Here is a 23906-nt window from a genome sequence, read left to right on the forward strand (position 1 = left end):
AACAAGAAAAGCATGCATTCCATTGTTCTAAAAAAAAGTACATAATCCAATAAAGTACATTAATTAGAATATGCCTTTCACCAAAAAATGCATGAAGTAAGAAGTCAATTCCATTGTTCCAAAATAATTGTCTGCCGAAGTCAAATACTAGTTAAAAATATGAAAAAAAATTTCCATTTAGTTCTCATCATAAGAGCTCAAATTTGTATCAGCACCTAGCGGTCATCTAAGTTAGCTTTCAATCCCCTCCTTATAGCATTTTTAGAATTAGATACCTTTATAGTTGGTGCCTTCTTAGGCCTTTAAAGACACAAATGAAACAATAAGAAGGTTAGACATTGTATACAACATCCGAAATCTGATATATGATATTCGAAGTAGACAATAGCAATTTATATACAGCAAAGTCCAGGTGGATCCCATGGGTGTCTCTTATAGAGAGCGGCCAATGTTGAGTCACAACTATTTTGAATGTGTCCAAATTTTTGACATATACCATATCTATACTTGGCTTTCTTACCCTGACCATTTTCAACAAAAAAAGATTAAGCAATAGTATTCAAGGAAGTAAACATGCTACACAATGGAATTAGTATGAAGAAATAGAGAAGTATGAACTGGAGATGTTTCAGTCACAATTCTTGACATTTGAGCATGTGGTTGGCTGTTTGTAGGTTCATATGGGAAATGACTGATGAGATCAAACAGCATTTGGTCACTTATATCAGTCTCCAAGCCACTTGCACCAAGAATTGCTTCAGGTATAAAGCTCGACTCTTTGTTTGCACTGGGAGTAGTATTTTGAGGCTGGTAATTAGTTTGCTCAAGTTGAGACTGAGATGATGTACTTACTGGATCAAGGTTTATGCCATTTGGAATCTGTTGTTATGGCTGAGAGCTACTTGTAACCTCAGTAGCTTGTTGCTAGACAGTTCCTTGCTCATGGTTATTCGAACACTTCCCACTGTTGTGGGCCTTGTGTTTTCACTTTCTACACTTACACTTCATTGGACCCATTCTAGATAGACTTTTGTATGTCCTCGAGTAGTTGTTGCAGCTGGTGGCTTATCTGGTTTTCTTCTTGTAGCCTTCTTGGGCCTACCAGGAAGCTTGATGGTTTCAGGTGGCAAAATAGGCCCCTTCTTCAAATCTTTCCACAGATACGCACAATTGAGAGGATATATGATAGCCTCATATGCCCTCATATAGGCCTCTTTTGAGTAGCACTCGTGAACAAAGTTCTCCGAAAGCTCATTTGCCAAAGCAATGACACTTGCCATTTAGTTCTCACCTTTTACAACTATAAGTTTTACTAGCCAAATTCACAGTATATCTATCCACATACATGCATCTCACCTCATAATACCAGTCTCTAGAAGGTGTAGCTATGCAAGCACTAGAAACATTTTTTCTTTCTTCTGGTTTCTTTAAAATTTTTGGAGACATCTTTCCTATATATGTCTTTATTTACTCCCTCTTATTCTACATTCTAACCAATATAAAAAGTCTTGTAGTTTCTAACATAGCTAGTATAGGCCTCTCCCTTACTTCTAGAATGCTGGAGTTGAAACTCTCACATAGGTTGATCAATAAGACATCACATTTAAGGAAGATTCTAAAGTATGCTTTGGACCATTGTTGAGGTGTTATGTTGTCAAGCAGCCATTGAAATCCACCCTCATCAGTTGCCTTCAAGGCTTTCATCAAAGCCTTGAATAGATTTTTGTAAGGTGCTCTTGCAAGTGCCCAAATTCTCTCCTTCAATGCCAAATTACCATACAGCTTTTTGAAGTTATTATACATGTGTCTCACACACATCTTATGCTCCACATTTGAAAGCAGATCCTTAATAGCTTGAGTCAGCTCCTTTTGAAAAAAAATTAAAATCAAATTGTTTATCAGCAAAGTAAAACGAGAAACCTCAACTTACACAAAAACATAGAAAAAGACACTTACACACCTTTTGTTTACCAGTAATGAATATCCAATTACTTTCATCTCTGACTTGGAGGTCACTCACTAGTTGCAAGGCCTTCTTAGGTGGTAGCCATCCATCCCAACAACAAGCCTACAACTAGCTAAAAAACCTGTCTTGCATGCATTAAGACAAACATACAATGTCTCAAACCTATTTTCTCTCTCATCATCTTCAACAGTGGTCATGAAAATATTTGAATCAGGATTCGCACTCTTTACCTCTCTACGATAGTTCCAAAGTTTGTTGTATTGGACTTTATGTTCACCATTAACTAAACTCTCTGCCTTTTTCTTAGTTTTATAAGCTTGCCATCTAGAGATATTAACATTCATACCAGTCTTCACTTTATCTACCAATATACTCACCTTCATGTCAGCCATAACAGCTAGCTCTTTTTTGTACTGTTAACCAAAAGGGTAGAGTTTGCAAGTCCATGGTCAAATGTCCTCCCACAACTCTGTTCACCTCGCATGCTCTTGACTTAAAAGGTCTTTTTGTCTAACATAATAGCTGTGGAAACTTTCTAACTGTAGTTCTTGCAATAAGCTGTAGCCTTCTTGCCATCATTTTGCTGAATTTTATCTTCCTTCCATAAACCACTCCATGGCTCTTGCATGCTTTCATGAACAACTGCTTAGAAGTACAAGTTTACCCAATGTAAAATTTGGGATCAGCCATATTAGTCTCAGGTTAAACTTTGGAAACTTAACCATCTTACTTGGTTGTTCTTTTTCTTCTGAGTCACAACAACTATCAAATTCATCTAAATTAGTAGCATCTTCTTCCATTTCAACACCCTCCACTTGAGATGTAGATGCAGTTGTACCCTTACTTGATTTGCAATCTTTGACAATTTTCTACCATTCAACTTTTCTTTCTTTAAGAGATTTCACTATGTTCTCTCTATCATTGAACTCATTGTCACTATCAATGAACTTATCACAATCATTTGGTTCTTCATCTTCCCTAACAGGTGCCTTTTTCTTGCTCTTTTTCTTTCTCCCAACTTTTCTAGACCGATTTTTATTTGCTGAAGAATTTTCGTTGATGATTTGTCTTTTCTTGAATTGCCAATAGAAGATGCATTCTTTTCCCCATTCTAAACTTCTAAGTTTGTTCCACGTTGTTCTTCTCCAAAATTCTGATTTTGCCCTCCTATATTAGCTCCAATTTTCCCTTTATTAGCAACTCTACTCTCAACTTTTGAGTTTATTTCACCTGGTCTTTCAACAAATTTCAGGTTCTTATGTCCTATAATTGCTCCATTCATGTGCTTATCAGCTACAAACTCACCTCTAGTTTTGCTATCCACTTCACCCCCATTTTGAGATTGAGTTATAAAAATGTTAGTTAGTACTATTTCTTCTAACTAGGAGAATCTTCATGCACCTCACCTCTATATTGATTTTCATTAGGATCAGCCATCTCTTTTGCTTTAGATGGTTTAGGTTCACAACCACTTATGGATTAGGATTTAAGGTTCAAAAAGTATACATCAACCAGACCATATTTCACTCTGTATCTAGCCAAATCTTGAGCAATATCTTCTCATAACATATATACTAACCCATCCTTCATGTTCTTCGTAAATATTAGGTAATAGTATATTGCAGTAAACTCAAGGTATCCTAGATTTTCTATCCAGTGTACATATAGGCCATCTGTGAGGACCCGTAAAATTTCCTTATTTTATATTATTTTATTTCAATTCCTCGCATGCATTTTCTTTACTTTACTTATTATATTAAATTTTCAAAGATTTTTATAAGTGGGTATAAGTTTTAAATCATTTTTCTAGTATAAGTTAGTTCATGTTAATTTTGGAGTGTATTATGGACGTGGGACCTGCTAGTGCGGTAAGTGCGATAAAATTTTGACGACTAAGTGAAGTTTTATATGAAGTGATATTATTTTACAAGATGTTAAGAGATAATTAGGGATTAGTTACGTAGATTGGTGTTAGAAGACAAGGAAAACTGGAGTAAACTCTAGAAGGCCAAGTGTCATGAAACCTAAGGATGTTGGACTTTGACCAATTTTTACTTTTACTAAATACTAAAAATTGACCAAACCTTCTTCATTTTTCTTGTGGCTTGGCCGAAACTTTGGGGGAGAAGAAGAGAGAGAAATTTCATCTTGCACTTCAATTTCCAAGCTCAATCTTGAATTTCAACCGCAACTTTTGCAAATCACTCCATATAAGTGCTAGCTAAGGTAGTTTCCAAGGTGGTTGTGGAGTAAATTTGGGAGGAAGAAGCCTAAGCTACCATCTTCCTAGTGTTTCTAAGGTAATTTGTCAAGAAATCCCTCTTTGCTCCTAATAATTGCAAATTAGTAGGTTAGAGTTGTTAAATATGTAGTTTTGTGAGGATATTTCATGATTTGATGTGGTGATGTGGGAAATTTCAGTTTTATGGTGAATTTTTTGCTCTTATTTGATACTTGAGTATTAGCCTTGGATTGATAGCGTTATTATGTGTAATATTGAACTTTTATATGTTAGTTTTACTTGCCTACGAAAAATTTTAGTTGGTGTGTATCAATTTCAGATTAGGGTTTACATTTAGGAATGATTCTGCCCTGTTTTTGGACCCAAACTGACCCACATATTCGTCCATGATAATGGCTGAATCAGCTCTTACTCAAAACATTAAAGTTGTAGGAAATTGAGTTATCTACCTATAAAATTTCAACTCGATCAGAGCACTGTAGCCTAGGAAATAACTAAAATACCCTTGACTGCCCAAATGCCCTATTTCAAGGACAGTTTTCTATTTTCTCTGAGATTTCGATTTTTGACCTTGAAAATGCAAGAACTGGGTGTTGATGTCTTCATAGGAAATGTAAGTCTATGCCTTAGCTTCAAAACGCCATAAAATTTACCCCAATCCGATAAGCGTAGCTTCAGCTTGTGACCAAAACGCCGGGAGATGGCAAACCTGCTACTTAGCCATTCGTCTTTAAAACTGGTTTCCAGCTTGGATTTTGATGGATGCATTGCTAGAATTGACTTGTATTTGGATGACTTTGAACCTAGTTGAGGAGCTATTGTGTTAAGTTTACTTATGTGTTGAATTGGGCTGAGTTAAGGAAAAAAATGAAGCCATAAATGGTTGGAATATAGCGAAATATAAAGGGCATGCTATCCAAAATTGTAGGGCTGCTTGATTCATTTGAGTTTGGGTTGACTTTGGCTGGAAATGAAGGGCTTTGGGGATGTTCATGTTTTTAAGACTAACCGCTACCTTTTTACTCCAAGCCACATTATTATCTCTTTGCACTAATAGTTAACTTGACTAGGCATACGACTTGTAGTCCGGCCTCATTTGTGCATTTTCGTTTCCTAGGTTTGTGGATGGGGAAACCATAATTGTTTTACCTTGGTTGTTATTAGGACACGACGGTGATCCAAGCCATCCTTTGAGAGGAAACTTTTGAAGTTACCTTTGCTTGAACTGGTGAGTGAACCACTCGCATGACTTATTGCTTAACTGTTTTACCTGTACCTGCAATATGCGACTTGAATGACTGTAACACCTGCTTAATTCTGGACAAGACGAGAGTGTACTTCATCACACTCGTCTCTCTTGCTTATTTGTCGAGTCACTGTATATGTTTGAACCTGTTACTTGTGCCTGTTATAAGCTTGAACCTGTTACCTGTGCCTGTTATGATGTCATTTGGAGGCTTGTATCCAACGACTTTCCTGTGAAATCTAAGCTCAGCCTCATTGGTAGTTAATTGAATCGAGCCAGCAAGGGGCTTGGTTAAGGAAAATTGACAAGCCATGAGAGCTTGTTTCTTGGGAATCTTTGGGTATTGAAAACTCTGAATTCCTGGTATACTCGAGTATTACCATTTCTGTTCCTGTTTGATGTTCGGGCCCGGTAAGGGGAATGTTTCGTGAACAGGATTTGGCATAAGAGGGGTCTACGGATATGTTTGTTTCATTAAACGTTGACGGAGGATCAATAAGTTTGGATCAAGTACAGCAATGGGAATTTGGCTCTTGAGAGCTATCTGTATCATTTCTATTTGAGGTGTTTGTTCATTTCTTTATTTGGTGTGTATATGATTGATTAAAAGGATGATCCATGATTCTTGACTACTTATACTTATGGTACTTCACAGAGCGTAAGCTCACCCCTGTTACTTTTGTTTTCCTTACAGGAGCAATATTTTGGAAACCATGATTTTGAGGAAAAGAGTAGAGCTATTTATAGTTATAGTTTTGATTAAGCTCCTCTGAAATGGCAAAACCCTAATTGTACTTTGGTCACTTGTGAATATTCCGACTTATATTGCTAGTTAAACTTTTGAACCTTCCAATGTATATATCTCTAAGTGTTTAACCATGTAAATTAAGTGTACTTGTTTGAGATGGTATTTTTGTTTGGCTTGGGTGAACTCTTCTTGTATCCGTTGGGAACCGGGTGAGTGCAGAACTTGAACGAGGAAGAAAAACAATTCTGACGTGGCACCCGTTCCTTTTCGTTTTCATTAGAGCGTTCAATCGAATTTCTATTGCACCGTTTGAGTTAGCTAGTTCCATTTCCGATTGTTCATGTTCTCAAAGTTCTTTCGCGCATCTGTAGGGTTTACGTGTGTTTCAGTTTAGTAGTCCTGGCGAGAGTTGGGCAGGCAGTTCTCTAACCCTTAGGGTACGCTCTAGGGGAAAGTGGGGTTGTCACACCATCTATCCGAATTACAATAGTGGTAATTTTTTACATGACCTCCACTGTATTCTTTGTTCGGCAATTCAGTGAGTTTACCTCCGTAGTGGACCCTAATGGAAAATCGATTCATACCATTTGCCACCCATTTTTTTTACGTGACAATTAACAACAAAAGAAGATTATCTTGGGACTGATCATAATGGAAGAGAAAAATACATACCAGATCGATTTATGCAAAACGACAACACAACAGAAGAGACCACATGTAGTTGCAACAACATAAGGCATATAATTGACCAACAGCAACACTAATCAATATAATAATAGTTCTTAGGTGCACTAACCATGATTATTGCAACTCTATTTAAACTATTAAGATAGCATCTGTCATCATTCCACAAATACTTTTGTTTAGGGTTTAGAAATTTATATTGTAATTTTGGATCCATTCAATGTCTTCTTCATCCATCACTTTGATCAACCTTTTTCTTCTTCGCTTCAATCACCAATTTTCCTTTTGATCAAGATTAGTTTGCTACTAGATAGTGGTAACTAAGTTTCTTTTTGGGTTGAGAGGAATAGCAGATGAAATAGTAGATTAATGTGACTGTTAGTGCTTGTGGTCCCAAAATGAATTGTTTAACCAAGCTTTGTGCTGTTCATCTCTTATATTTTGGTCAACAGATAAGTGGTCTGCCTTTTTTCTATTATTTAAAAGTTAGGCACGTGATGTGCGCATGACACATTCCGACTAATTAAAAATCGCTCGAAAAAGTGCAAGGGGACTAAAATTAATTCTTTTTTGTTTGTTAGGGACTAAAAATGATCATTTTCGTTTTGAGAAAATTAATTTTCACATTTGCAATATGCGAGTAACGATTGGTGCAATTCTCCCAAAACATTATCTTACTATCTTACCATATAATAAAACGTGAGTAGGAATTTGGTGTCAATAGGGGTTTGTTGTTAACAAAAAGTGTCATTATTTGTTATTTCGAAAGTATCTTTTCAATATTTACCATTATTTATCCACATCTTATTTGGAAAATCTCCCACTCTTACATAATTACTATTGCATAACTATCACTACACTCTTGATTAACTGATTAACTAATCCACTAATGAGCATTGCATCAGCTCCCAAAAATCTCTCTAAATAATTTTTTATTATTTGCTTTTTTCTAAAATATGCACACACACAGTATCTGCCTCATCCACCAGTCCTAATTAAAATAGCCAACAACTTATCATGTTTTTGTTTGTTTTCTAGTGTGACTGGTCTATTTTATCACTCTCAGATCAATATTCTAGTGTTCTGACTAATTACCGTCCTATGTCATGAGGAATTTATTTAGACACGTATCATTTAGACAAAACCTTGGCTCATAAGATATCCATAAGACCTATTCACCAAATTACTAACTATTGACCATGGGCCCTGTGTGTAGTTGTCAGATGAAGTTTCTAGACCAGTTATGGTAATATAGGCAGAATTAGAATCAGTTATTTTAGTTTCTACGTGGTGTTTGGTTTCCACTTTAGAATCGGATTTGGATTTAGGATCATTCATCTTGGATTTGGAATAGAGTTAGTCATTCCAATGCATTTGTTTGGTTCAATACTAGGATTGTATATAATTACTATAGTTGCTGTTCGGTTTGTTTGCTCATTCAAAATGAAATATAAGAAATTTTTACTAAATAATTGTATTAGTAAATTTAGTATAACTAATTAATAATTTCTATTAGTAAACATATATAATTATTAGTATAATTGATAACATCAATTATATAACAAATACTAATATACATTATATAATACATATAACTAATAATATCGTTATTATAAGTTTGTACCTAATTAAATTAAATATTATATATAATTAAATATTATTATACAAATATTATAATACAAATAAATAATTATAATTGTATAATATATAAATATTAATTATACCAATATAATATATAATTATAATGTATATTATATATTATATATTAAATGTAATAATAATTATTATTATATTTATAATAATAAATATAATTATAATTATGTAATATATTATTATTATATGCATATTATATTGTAATTATATGCCCATACAATATGCATTTGTAAATATATTTACAAATAATATAAATATATTATTATATAATATTATTAACTTTATAATATATATTATATAAATATATTGTAATAACTATAAATATATTATATAACTATACTAATATTATAATTAAATATATAATTATAATTAAATATTATAATTATTATATATATTATATATAATTATATATATGTATATAATTATAAATTAATATTTTTTTAACGAATGGCGGGATGGGCCCGTTTCTAAATGGGAATCAAATTTGAATTTTGTCCAAAACCCTCCAGGTTACTAGGGAATTGGGGAACTCCAAGTTTTTAGATATGATTTCAAAATTTCAATTCTGATAGTAGTAATCCAAACAACAACTATGGGGTTTGTTCTAATTCTCCATTCCGAAACCCTCTTACCAAACGCTACCCTAACAAATAAAAATGCTTATTTTTTTGTCCCTTATCACCATTTTGGCCAAATTTTTGTTGGAATATGTCATGAACCTATCAAATGAATAATCTTTGAAGGGCAAATTTGATAACTCATTTAATATGACCCATTTTGAACTTACTTCACTTTTTCTTCCAATTATTCTCCAAGTGCCAAACTAACTAAAACGAACCTATCATTTTTCTCTATTTTTTCCTTGTTTTATTATCTTCTTCTTTCTATTTTCTTGCAAAGCTTACAGGAGCTGCCAAGATGGACTTTGGCAATGGCTAAGGTAATACCGCCACAGACAGCCATCTCCCACTCGTAAAATTCGCTCATAGTTTTACTCCCTATCTGATTTTGCACATAGATTTCGATTCCAACATTACTTTTGGCCAAAAGTATACAAAAAGTGGTCAAAATGGCTAAAACTAGCCGTGGTTTCTTTTCACTTTTTAAAACCGAAACATCACAAAAAGTCATTGAATTTTTGGCAAAAACAAGCCACATGAAATATACAATATTAGTAAAACCCACAAAATCTGTCATACAACCTCAAGAATCAACAAAGTTATGACAAATGTTTGAAATTTAACAAAGCCCATTTGTATGATTTTTTAAAAAAATAGAGGGAGAAAGAAATAAGCCAAGACCACGAGGTGAGGGGAATAACAGGAGGAAAGAGGGAGAACCGAACGAGATGGCCAAAAAGCAATGTTTTCATAACCGGACCGGACCGGCCGGTTCAACCGGTTGGACCGCAAATCGGACGGGCCAACGGTCCGGTCTAGTGCTAAAGTCTGGGAGTAATCAAAAACCGCTAGAAACCGGATGATTAGGATGAACCGTGATAACCCGTTTAGACCGTGAACCGGCGGTTTCTGAAACTTTTCAAAATTAATTCCCAAATTGCAACCACCAAGAGTCGAACACCTAACCTTGTGCTTGTCATAAGAAGCCCTTACCATTAAACCATAGCCAGCGGATACGATTATTTTGTGTAGATATCTACTTAACTTATTAAGTGAAAAACTAAAAATACCCCCAACCTAAGACACATCAAACTTATTTCTTTGTATACAAAAAATATATAAATGCAAAGATAGTAATAATTGTTAGTATATGTATATATATATATATATATATAATAAATTAGGTGAATATTAAATGTGTTAGGTCAACCGTTAAAAAAATCCTTTAATAAAATAGCTTTTTCAAATTATTTTTTAAATTTTTGTAGAAAAATGTACGACAATGATTTAATGTGTGTAGAATAAAAATAATCAAGAAATAGATTTGTGAAAAAATAAAAAAAATAACAATCCAAACAAGGTCTAATTTGGTAACTAAATTGAATTGTTTAGATAAGTTAATGTTTTAAAAAATTTTAATTACATCAGAAACACTTGTGCTTTACATCATAAATATATTGTTGGTATATCAATGTTTGTTAATGTACTCCCCTTGATTATTAATGTGATCCCCTTGATTTTTTAATTTGTGAAAATAAATAAAAATACTCAGACTTTTAATTTCAATTACAATCTCACAATAAAATAGTGGTTGAAATGCAATAACAGATTGAAAGATTGAGTAGGGATATTCTTGCTCAATTGACATTGTAGACAAGTATTTAGGAAAAAAATTGATAAGTAATTGTTATTTTAAAAAATATTTATAATTACATTGTACACATTCGTACTTTACATCATGACTCCTTGATTTTTTTTTTATTTGTGTGAATAAACAAAATACTTAAAAATTTTAATTTCAATTACAATCTCAAAACAATATCGTAGGTAGTAAGATTGAATAAGGATATTGTTACCTAACTGACTGGTAAATAAGTATTAAATAAGGGAACATCGATAAATAATTGGGTGCTAATAACAATTTTCTAGTGGATAAAATATGTGAACATGGAGAATTTTTTCTTTCCAATGAATATGGACTGAGTGAGAAAGTCAATTGGCCAAAATGAAAACACAAATTTGAAAAAAGTTAAAAAAGAATTATTTTTCTTTAACCCAAATTATTTAATGCTACAACCGCTTACTTTTATCTCATTTTTTGTTTCTTATCAAGTTTGCATTTATAGTTTCGATTCTCTTGACTTCCTTCGAACTCCAAACTTTCTTTTTTAAATTGCAATCCCTAAATCTCAAAGACGTAAATTAAAATTTAAGTTCACAATGTCAAATTCTCATAGATGTGAATTTTGTATAATTTCAAAATATTGTGATATTTTTGGGTTAGATTTAAGATTATTTTGGTAGATATAATTGAAATTGAAATGAAATTTATTTGTTTTAACTTATAATTTAAAAAATTTATTTTTGAAAATCCAAGTTATTCAAAAATAGTAAACTTTTCATCATATAAAGTTTTAAATTAGTCTATTGCATGTCTTATTTTGTGCATATATATATTTATATAAATTATTTTTAAAAAAAATTCATTGAACCGAGGTTAAACCGGTCCGACCGGTTGAACCTTGACCCTTTCACTTCACCGGTTCAATTGACGGTCCGGGTTTTAAAACATTGCCAAAAAGGAGTGAGAATGGGTTAGATGGCAGTGGTGATTGCCGTGAAAGTGGTAATGGTGCGGAAGGATGATGGTGGCAGAGAAAAATGAGTGATATGGATTTGGGCTTGCGAGATTATAGTTTTGGCGAAGAATGATTAGGAAGATTAATAGATTAAGTGAGAAATTATACAACATTAAACTAGTTACCAAATTTGCTTTCAAAAATTGATCATGTGATTGATGCGCAATATATTCCAGCAAATATTTGGCTAGAAAGGTGACAGGAGGACAAAAAATGATTGCTTTTTATTTATTAAGGACTAAAATTTCTCATTTTGATTTTGGGGGACAAAATTTCACATCAGTATTGTATGAGTTGATGATTGATACAATTTTTCCATTGTCATATCAAACTATTTCTGGATAAATACCTCTTTAATAAGGATTATTATCACTTTACATCCTTAACATTTGTTATCACTATTAATTTCTCTCTTAATATTATATTTTAGTCATTTTACCTTCAAAACTAACTTTCAAACTTATCGGAGTTTATTAATTCAAGTGATAAGACATGTTTAAAGGAGTAAAGTGATAATATCCCCTTTAATAATTCAAAAACTCTCATTCGCATGGTACATATGTAGAATTTTAGATATTCGAATTTTCAAGATTAAAAAACTTATGTCTGTTGTTTTCTTTTTTGAGGACAAAAATTTTAAGGCAACGTCCTGTTTCCCTTAACAGTTTGGTCATTAAGATTTTGTTTTTCTTTTCAAAACTTTGTTTGATTAATGATGCAAATAGTTTCAGGAATAACTTGTTTTTTCTGGGACAATGAAAATGAACTGGGAGTTTTATTTGGAACTTGGGGGACACTCCTATGCAGGGATAGTTACCTCAATTTTAACTAATGAGTCCATTGCAGGTGTAGGCTAAACTTGTCTAAGAATATTTTGAGAATTATTTTGTGAGTTAGATGATGTTTTTAGGCATTCCAAGTAGCTGCGTGCTCGCCTGCTGGATATGTGGAAAGAAAGTCAAAATTCCTGGCAATACTCATTGCATTTTCCTTAAAAATCATGTTGAGTAGTTTGAGGGGCAAAATGCATATTATTGCCTACTTAAATTTCATCCAATAAAGCTAATGCTTGTTCTTTGAGCCAGCAATTTGGTATTCCAATCTCTACTTCAATTTATTAACTCATATAAGTTGAAGATTGATGAATAAGTATCTAGAAAGTGCTCAAATCTATTGGATATTTAAATCCCTGCATCATACTTGTTTTTAAACTTGAACTTCCAATGAGAGATAGGTATATATCTTCCCTCTTTACTATGTCAGCCATTTAGTGCCACAAGCATTTCTGAGAATTTGAAACTCATTGATCTTGTGGGTTGTATTTTTCAGGTATGATAAATCACCATATTGTACATCAATACTGTTGATTGTTGTGTTGAGTAAACCAATGAGATATGGCTTTATGGATTTTAATGCTTCTTTGTTGTGCAGATCAAGAATCCCACTCTTGCTTTTCTTTAGCTACTAATTTTATTTGCTGTAATAATTTCTTTTTCAAAATAGGTTGGGCATAGTGGATTTACAACAGTTACCTACTATACTTATGCATGACATCCATCCAATTCAATTACATTAAGGATGTTTCGGTAGGCTTTGTTCCAGGAAATTTGACGGAAGGGTGATATAAATTGGTTCAGATTTTAAACAGTTAGATTGCGTTGCTTTAGTAGTTGGTGGTGGGATAACTTCTCATCAGTGATTTATTCCGATTTAGCAAAATTCAATATTGACAGTATATCCTGTGCAGCCTGTAATTGTACATATGTAACGCTAATTGTTGCGTTCAAAAAAGGAATTACATGCCTAAGCATCTGAAATATTGACCCATCTCCAACCAAAAACCTTATCTTTCTTGTTTTGCCATCATCTCAACATCTTATGAACTCTTTTCCTCTTTCATTTTCTGGTTGCTTATCTTTCTTTGCTTTGTTGCATATGTTTTGGTATTCTAGAGGTTTATTGCCAGGTATGTTATTTGATTTCCGGCTTGTCAAATTCCTTTCCCTATTTTTGATGATCTATTCTTAATTTTGTGCTTTCTGCTATTCTGAAGTAAGCATGCACTGTGAGGCTGGTAGCATATGGGTTATGCATAGGTTAAAAGGTAGTATCATTTTCGTTAATATAACAATAGACTTAGGTGCACCAACTTCAGGTTTCAGCATGTTTTTTTTTTGATAAATAAAAGTTTGGGCGGGTTCTTAGGGTTCAGCACTTGAGAATCAAGTCTTTAACAGCTAGCTTTCTTTCTTTCATTCTTTTCCTGCGCTAAAAGTTTACAGACATTTCCGTATTCAATTGTTGCTTAATCGTCATTCATGAGTTTGATCTTAAATCAAACTATCTATAAACATGGGAAAGATTGGCTATTTATTTGTAAAGAAATCATTTAGGAAGTTTAATTAGTATGGAAGGTGTTTCGATGAATTTAAAAAAATGAATCAAACATAATTTTTTTTGAAGGGATAGATTGCATGTCGACGGTTGTTAATGTTGAGTTTCCATGTACTTTAGAAGTCCGATTTTGGGTGGCATTCGTTTTGTTCCCTTGTTTTCATATCTTTTTTCTATCTGTAGTTTCTTGAGATTTAATATTTCAAACTTTGAAATTTTAGATTGATTTTGCTATTCAGTGTAACTTTGACTAGTAGATTATTTAGCTTCTTAGTTCTGATTAGTTGCTTTGGGATGTGTTGGATTAGGACCTTACGGAACCAACTCTTTTTCTTTAATTTTTTTCTCATTTAGCATATTTTATCTTCATCTTGCTACAAACGTTAGTTTGCAACAGAATTAGAAAGGAAACCAGTGTAGCATCGCGAGTTGAAGAGCAAAATGCCAGGGACAAGACCTATTTTTTTTTGTCTTTTTTTTTTCAATTGGAAATGCACATTCGTTGATAAATGCATCTTCTAGAAGTATATTTTACGCTAAATTGATTAGATCTTTGGCGAAGTAAGTGGAAGCTTGACCTTTCTGGAGGTATTTTCCTTTATGTGGTCTAAAGTAATCATCCAAATGATAGCGGATATTGGTCGTAAAGTGTTAGTTTTTTTTTTAGAACTAGATTTGTGACGTGGGTCGGTGGGACAAGTATGGAATTTTAGGTTATTGTGTGGCTTACCTGTATCTTCTATTCTTATCAAGCAATTGTAAGAGATTTATCAAGTTGGTGCCTTCTTGTGTTGATTGTTTCCTATCCTTTTAATCTGTTCTCAACTGCAAATGGTTATTTCTAGTTTGTTACATCCGGAGGTTTTTGGCTGGAGTGGTTGATGTATGATGGGAAAACAGCTTTATGTTAGTGGTCCAACTACAAATGGAAAATGGAGGTGGTAGAGAGCTCCACAAGCAATTCACTTCAGTACACTGCTTGAGAAGTTGCATGCCTTAACCTTATTGTGAGGAACAAAGCTCGTGGATCTGCTGATTTCGGAGATTTGTGGTACTTTAAGTTTCAGTCCTGAATCTTTGGCTCATTGGTTGTGAATTGTGTGCGATGGCGATGCTAGTTGAAAGAAAAGATGTCCAGTCAAGAGATGAGTTGCTATAAGATGTCTAGTCAAGAGGTGAGTTGCTATAACTTGGTTGTTTACCTTTACTTTCCAGTTTTTGTTAGTTGTGCTTGTTTATAAAGTATTGTTGCACTGCATAAGGTCTAATTCTTGGCTAAGTAAGTTTGTATGGTGTTGGTGTCCCCATTTCTTTTGATCCACATGTGTTGGGGTTAACATTTAGGAATATTTTGATGGGTTTAGACCTTAAAATAAAACAAGTTATTCTAAGGCCTTATTTGATAATTCAATTCAACGTTTAAAATTAATGGATTTAGGCCTTAATATGTTCATATGTGTTTGGTAACAAAAAATAAAATATCTTAATTAATTAAGTGCCTCAGAATTACTTGGGCAAAACTTACTCCAAAAAATAGCATATCACTTGTTGAAAATATACTCGAATATTAAGATTTCAATGGTTTACTAAATAATAGATTCATGTTTCAAATTTTAGATCTTTCAGATTTGAGCTTTATCAAACGCATCTTGAATCTGATTTTTAATCAAATTAAATTTAGATTTAATGTTTGAATTTAATTTGTTGGAAAAAAATTATTTTACATTTAAAGAATTAGTCAAAAACGTATCATTAATAATTTTCTAATTTACTCTCTCTTATGATATTTTTAATTATTTCTTAGTCAGAAATTATAATTGGTATATTAATTTTTTTAACCATTGATTAAAAGTGTCAATCATAACCCAATTATATTGATTCGCCGAAACCCACTCACTAATAAGTGGACTTAGGTATGCAATGAACTTTGAATGGGTCTAAATGGGTATTTAATTAAACCTATTTAGTTGGTGGATTGTAGGTTGATTCGATTCACCTATTTATACCCATTCAAAAATAATTATACATTTAAACTTAATTTTTAGTGAGTGTTAAGCTGATAAATTTGAATTTTCTATCAATTTAATAACATAAAATGTCATTTTATCTTGTCAAACAACATGCAAAAAATTTAATTAAAAAAAAAGCAAAATTTTGAGTGAATTATAAATGGGTGATTGGGTATATTCATACCAATTTCGTAAATGGGTATAAATGAGTTGATTCATTTTGACCTATTTATTAAATGAGTATAATGGATTGACCCAATTATACATATTCCCCAATTATGATCCATCTAGATCCGTCCAAACCCGTCCAAGTCACCTATTTTGACACACATCTAATGATATATTCTTTGTTAATATATTAATTAATTTATGCCTTTTATAATTATGGGCTGAATCGTTGACTGTTAATTGGAGAAAATAGGAAATTGAAACATTAATTAACTGAACTAATCATAACTATATTAAAATTTCCAGCACTTCTTCAGTGTCTTTTGCTCCAAGCCAGCCTCCTTTACGCGTTTTCTGCCTAAATTTCTGTCTTTTCTCCAACATCTTGCTGCCATGGTTGTAGTGATTTTTAAGTGTTTCCGGCATGCTTAGGGTTGCTTTTTGCTAGGGCCACTAGCGCTGGCGCTTCTACCACTGGTTCTTTACCCCCTCTCAAGGATTTTAGGTATAAGTAGTAGATCTAATGTTAAGCTCTAGGGTATCATATGGGCTTCTGTCTCTCCTGGGGTCTGGCTATTCTTATTTGTGTTAAAAACTCTACTGCTTCACCTGGATTTCCTCAGAGTTGGACATGATTAAAATGGGATAATTTCACTCAATTGTGCCAAAAGATTTGACATTCAGAAGTAAATTGAGAGTGTCATTAATGCTTAAGAGGCATGAGAATGTCATCTCTTTTGGCTTTGTACAACTTGGGTTGGGGGAAGGAGGAGGGAGGTGGCTAGCAGGGAAAGGGAGGATGGGGTGGCAGTACTTCTTTGAATATCGACTTAAAATTCTAGTGATGGATATACTTTTGAATCATGCAGATTTGTGTTCTTTTTGGGGATCACACATGCTTATATTCTGCTGTTTTCTTTTTCAGAGAATGAAGAGGTTTAGATGGCTTGTTCGTCTTCTTTAACTTCTTGGGTTGCAAGATCTGCACATGCTATTCAACTAGATGTAATTTCATGTGTTGCTTCTGACCTCAGGGAAAAAGGAGCACTTCGGACTCACTTTCTGCAGGTGATATGGATTTCATTGGATGGCATCATGGTAGATGATGACCAGAGTTCAGACTTTTTGTCTGATTTTTTAATGATGTATTTGGGGATAAATTGGCAACTAACGCTACTCCTTTCCTTTTGTTTTTTATGGTTATTCTTGCAGCTTTTATAAGCTTAACACCGATGTCATGTTTGATTCCTCAAAAATTAGAGGACATAGGTGTGGAAGGGTGGTAACAACCCTCCTTAGAGATAGTGGGGGAAGGGTGGTAACAACCTTCTTGGAAGATTTTGAAAAGGCCACAGTTGGTGATGTGATGCTACTTGAATTGAGAGCCATGACCCACTTTGTACAGCAAGCATATAATCACCTTGTAACCAAGGAGGGAGAAAGCGACATAAAATTAATCCTCGAAGGTGATTGCTTGGATGCCTTTGTCGCTTATTAGAAGTACAAAAAAAGTTTGACCAAGAACAAGAAAAAGACAAATCTGGGGAAGTCGAAAGCAAAGACACCGGCTCGCTTTGTGCCCTTCTGTAGGTAAAACAAGAAAGACATTCTAAAGTTTTTAAATGATTTGAACTTTTTTTATTTGATGATGATTTTCTCGAATTGTCTCAGAAGGATACATCAGGTAGAGACCCGATGTTCCCAGTTTCGTGCCGTCCATGTAAAAAGGACGCACAACGCACTCGCAAATTTGGAATCAAAGCATACGGCCGACAAGCTCGAGGGGGTGAGGAAGTATATGTCAAATATAGGCAGATATATTACGGGGATTCGAGGAATACCAAGACAATGGAGATGTAGGAAGGAGTTATTGCTATAGCAATTTATTTTTTAAAGGTATTGTTCTACTGTTCTATTTGGAGCCTGTCCTACAATTTCTTGGTGTTTTGTAAACTTTTGAACTCTTTCAAGTTTGTATCCTGTTCTTTAATTTTTTTTTCAGTTTCTATCTTTAGTCATATCATAGTGCTTTGTAGTCTAAATGTTAGAGGGAAATATGGACATTATAGGATGATGCCACGAAAGATGATACATTACCGGTTCATGTTTTGGTAGTGCCTAATGTCGCGGGCTGCTCAATTTCCTATAAACACTCGCACTGTGCTACATTAGCTGTTGTTTAAGACTTGAGCTATGATCATTTTGCTACTTTAGCCGAACTCTAGTTTGCAGATTTGTGAAGAAGCTAAAATTAGTGAGCAAAGAAGAGAAGTATTGGAGGTTAAGGAAAGCTTAAATTGCTCTTGAAAACACTTGTATAAGATGATTAACAAATGAGGATGCTTGTCCTATTTATAGGCAAGCCAAAAAAGCTTTACAAGTTTCTTGAGAATTTTACACTAAGTCTTCCTATATTTAGTTTCTAGAATCTTCTATACAATACAAAACTCTTATGTACAAGATCTAGGCTATTTTTTAAAACTCTTGAACAACCTAAAATGATTCAGAAGCCTTTAAGGCTCTTCACATTCTGGAACGGCTGCAAACGGTTGATATGCGATTCGTGTTACTAGGATGCCTGAGGGCCAACGAGAAGGAGGTTCAAGAGATTTTGCTGCTTGACAACATGTCATGATAAGGGCAAGAGACGTACATTCTTAAAATTGGCATTTCGTGTACATTTTTTTAAAACTAATTACTTTAAAAGATATTCTTTGATTACTTGAAATTCAGTTTACTTTCTTTTTTTTATTCAACATAATTTTTATAAAGTAGAATAACGTTAGCTAGTTAAAAATAAAAAATCAAAAGTAATTAGATGAATAATTTAAACTGATAATTACTCTAGGGAGTAAAGTGATAATAACCCTAGAATAAATTGTCTAAAAAATAATTTTATGGGGTAAACTAATAATAAAGCTATAGTTTATGTAAACACCAAATTTTTGTCAATTTTTAATGTTTTCTTGGATTTTTTCTATTTAATGAGTTATTTATTTTCTTGCATTTTAATGTATATTTTTCTCATTTTGTAGGTTTGTTTTAGAAAAAAAAGAAACAAAAAAAGAAGAAAAATTGTAGATAAAATCTTCCCCTAGTTATTTCTCTTTCACCAAATACACTATTGATCCATTTTTGCACTCAATGTTCCATGCATCTTTCTTTTCATTTGGTGAAAAACTCATCATTTTTAATTAACCAAAAACTCCACCAAATTCTTTTGGACTTTCTCGGCTCTTTCTTGTCTCTAAATTGGACAAAAAGCCAGACAAAAAAGGACTCCAAAATTTTCTCCTGTGAATTCCCCCTCTTGGCCCTCCTCTTTCCCAAAACAAAAAAAAATTTCCAGCACACCTCCACTACACAAACACACACCAATAAGAAACTCTCCCTCATCCTCTTGGCTCTATCCTTCCATTTTCTCAATTCACACAACACACCCACATACAATTCAAACACAACAAAGCAAGCAACAAAGGATTGAAGCTTGGGAGTTCCTTCAACCATTTGGCTGAGAAACTCTTGCTTGGATTGAGGTATTTTACAATTTTTGTTAATCATATTAAACCCATATTTTATTATTTAGTGTTCTTGCTTTTGTTGTCTTTTATTGTTGTTGATATGTTGCTGAAAATTTGGAAAATGGCAGGGACTAGATTGAGGAAAAGGAAATGATTCTTGTGTATGCATGCCAAGTGTTTGAGAAAATGCTTATATGGAAAATCGAATTAAAATGTTAATTTTGTACATATATTGTTGTTAAAATGAATAATCATGACTAGTTAATGGTTTGGGGAGGTTGTTTAATTAAGTTTTGTGTCAATTTTGTAGTCTAAAAGGCAACAAAAAATGAATTTTTAGGAGCTGTTTTGCTTTAATTTAGCCCTTTTATGTTGTTTTCTTGTCAAATTAAAATCATAATTGTATTGTAGAAGCTGTAAGAAGTGTTGTAGTATAATTATTATGATTTTTGGTAAAGCATATGGTGTTTTGAAAAAAAAAATAAAAAACTGGGCTGTCTTTTGCTATTTTCGCTACTTTCGGTTCATTTTTTGTAAAAACTAAACCCAAAAACGAATTCTACGCAAAAAATTGAGTGGGGGTATGTATTTTGATAAAATTTGGTGATCAAAAAATTTGTCGGCGGTGGCCGACACCGATAGCCATTGCCGCCAATAGGAAGGAAGCTTCAGCTTCACCGAAGAGAATAAGAGGGGAGAAGGGAGAAAGGAAAAGAAAAGAGAAGGAAGAAAGAAAAAGGAAAAAAAAAAAAGAAGAAATGAAATGAAAGAAAAAGAAGGAAAATGGATTGGGCTAATATTTTATTTCGAGTGGGCTAATTTTGGTCGGGTTAGGATCTTCTTTTTTTGGGGCTTTTTCATCTGGTCTTGTGTTTATTTTCATGAAGACAGCCCACGTTTTTTCTTTTGGGCCGGAGCCAAGCAAATAAAAATAAATGGCCCAAAACCCTTTTTTACAAAAAATCAGATAAACAAATTTTCACATTAGCCCCTCATCTTTGAGTAATTTTATTGTGGCTCCAGAAATTTAAATTTCTTTCACTTGGGTCTTTAAATTAATTGCATTTTGGTCCTTGAGCTTTATCTTTTATTTAATTTTGACCTCTAAACTTTGAAAATTTTTTATATTTTTTACCTCAAAAGTTTTTCAATTTTTGCAATTCAGCCCCTAGTGAATTTTTGGTTCTCTCTATTATAATTGTTTCTTTTCTTTAATAACTAATTATGTTACTTTTGAATATACTTAACTTGTGATTTTTAGATGTTCTTAAATTTCTTTATGTTTGACATATTAATGTGAATTTAGTATTTTTATCATCATTATTATTATTTTCAATTAAATTGGTGCTATTATTCTTTTGTTCATTTTGAGTATAAATAGGGCAATTTGACTTCATTTAGTCACCACTTCAAAAGGGAGGTACCCCTATTATTATTTAAATGTCAATTACGTGCTTTTATGTGCTCCTACGTGCTCCTATGTGTTTACATATTTTTATATGCTTTGTTATTTATTTGATTCAAATGTTCATTCAAAATTTCTTATGTTTGTTTAGTTAATTTTGTAATTATTTGAGAGGTGTTTAAATACTTCAAGATGTAATAGATAGGTGATATTTTTTGGAAAATTGTAATTAAATAGATCAATATAATAGATAGGACAAATAGGTTTATTTTATCATATTTTCCCATTTTAGATTGTAATTAGGTCCTCCTATTGTAATAGATAGAATGGATAGGTTTATTTTTTATATTTTCCTATTTTAGATTGTAATTAAATTTCCCGTTGTAATAGGTAGGATTTGTGTGTTTATGTTACTTATGTGTTATGTGTTTTATCCACTTTTCTTAGAATTTTTGCATCTAAATATTATGCTTATGTGTTACGTGCTATGTGCTCTTATGTGCTTAACTGCTTTAGTGTATGCCTTATTTGTTTTACTATATATCATGAATGCATGATGTCACCACATTAATCCAACGCTAGTTGTGACTTCTCCCTCCGCTTATATGCTAGTCCAACGCTAGTAAGGATTTTTAAAAACGAGTTAGTCCAAAACTAAATCCTTTGATCATTCATGCGTTAGATTCATTTTTTTTGTGACATTTATTACATTTTCATGCATATTTTTTTAATTTTATTTTAGGATCTTTTCTCATTTGTATGATATTTCTTATTATATTATCCCCTACTCTCTATATGTGTTAATCATATTATTTAGAATTGCACCTCATTTAAGAAATTGTAAAAAATAAGTTAGTTCATTTGCTTGTCTAGATTAGGAACATTACTCTTTGAATATGGAGAATGAGTGATTATAACTTTTTTAGTTTAAATATCCTATTAATCCATGTATAAGAAAATTATGTCATGAATTTTTGCCTCCCGTACCCATTATTCTGTATTCCTTTTCCTTTGATCACTTATACCTATGTATATAATTTAATTTAATTTTCTTTTCTTTTAATTTCATCATTCGCATACTCATGACCCTCTTCAAGGAATTATTTTGGCCTTCGCAATTAATGCTATTGGTATCAATTAAGCACTTGAATGGATATTTTGCCCCTTTTGATACTTTCTATAAATTTAGATTTGTATCCATGTAGGAATCATCTAAACGTGATAAGAGTTAAATTAGGAAAATTTTCACTAAACCTAGCAACTAGTTTAGATTAGGTTGAAAGGGTGTCTTATGTTTGACTCGATTGAATCTTTGTCTTCCCTTTCTTCAACCATAACTCCCGAACTTATTTTTTCTTATTTTTCAAAGATCTGGAATTGTCGAAAAGGGTTTTATTTTTATTTTTATTAAAAACATTTTTGAGTGATTTAGTACACCTAAATTCAATACCAAGTGGCGATTCCTATTTTTTTTTAAAAACCCTTTTAGACTCAATTTTGGATCCAAACTGTCACATTTTTTAAAGTCCCATTTTAGGTCCTTTTCACTTATTTTTCGCAAAATGGGACGCGACAGTTTATGAGAGTTAAGTGATAATAATGTTAAAAGTTAAACATGTCTTTACACTTGGATTAATAAACTCTGCTAAATTTAACTATTAATCTTGGGAGTAAAGTGATTAAAAGATAAGCAATGTTTTGAAAATCGGACCGGACCGGCCGGTTCGACCGGTTGAACCGCAAACCGGCCATAGCACCAGTCCGATTCAATGCCATAGCTGACTTTGTCAGAAAATCGGTCAAGAACCGGTCGAATCGTAAAAAACCACGATTGAACCGGTTTTCAACTTTTCTCTTTTTTTTTTTTGGCAAAATGCAGCTATCAAAATTCGAACTCAAGACCTTTGTAATAGAAGACCAATGTATTAACCGTTGCACCATCACATCCTATTAGTTTTTTTTGATAACTTATTTATATAAAACAAACACTCATATTTTTTTTTTCCATTTTTTTTACAAAATCTCATTCTCTTATGATTCTTTCTTTTTAATTTTCAACTCTCTCTCTCTCTCTCTATCCTCTTTTTTTTTTGTCACTCCGTTTTTAATCAAACCTCTTTATTTTTAATTTATTGATGTTTTCTTCCATCTTTTAATTTTGTTTTTGTCCATTAAATTGAAAAAATTTTAAAAAAAATTATTTTTTTAACCCAAATTATTTAATACTACAACCACTTACTTTTATCTCATTTTTTGTTTCTTATCAAGTTTACATTTCTATTTTCGATTTTCTTGACTTCCTTCGAATTCCAAACTTCCTTTTTTAAATTGCAATATTGTGATATTTTTGGGTTGGATTTAGATATAATTGAAATTGAGATGAAATTTATTTGTTTTAACTTATAATTTAAAAATTTTATTTTTAAAAAATTCAAGTTATTAAAAAATAGTAAACCTTTCATCATATAAAGTATTAAATTAATGCATTACATGTCTTATTTTGTATATATATATATTTATATAAATAATTTTTTAAAAAATTTATTGAATCGAGATTGAACCGGTCCGATCGATTGAACCTCGACCCTTTCACTTCACCGGTTTAATTAAC

The 23906-nt window shown here is 32.5% G+C and overlaps 1 long non-coding RNA gene across 1 annotated transcript; it reads left to right on the forward strand.

The window, feature by feature from the left end:
- The first annotated feature begins 19574 nt into the window (after positions 1 to 19574).
- Positions 19575 to 21728, forward strand: LOC140015632 (uncharacterized). Its single transcript, XR_011822270.1, has 2 exons — positions 19575 to 19905; positions 20019 to 21728. It is a non-coding gene; the product is annotated as an uncharacterized lncRNA (long non-coding RNA).
- Positions 21729 to 23906: the final 2178 nt, after the last annotated feature.

The sequence above is a fragment of the Coffea arabica genome, chromosome 10c (genome assembly GCF_036785885.1).
Source record: "Coffea arabica cultivar ET-39 chromosome 10c, Coffea Arabica ET-39 HiFi, whole genome shotgun sequence".
Taxonomy (NCBI): Eukaryota; Viridiplantae; Streptophyta; class Magnoliopsida; order Gentianales; family Rubiaceae; genus Coffea; species Coffea arabica.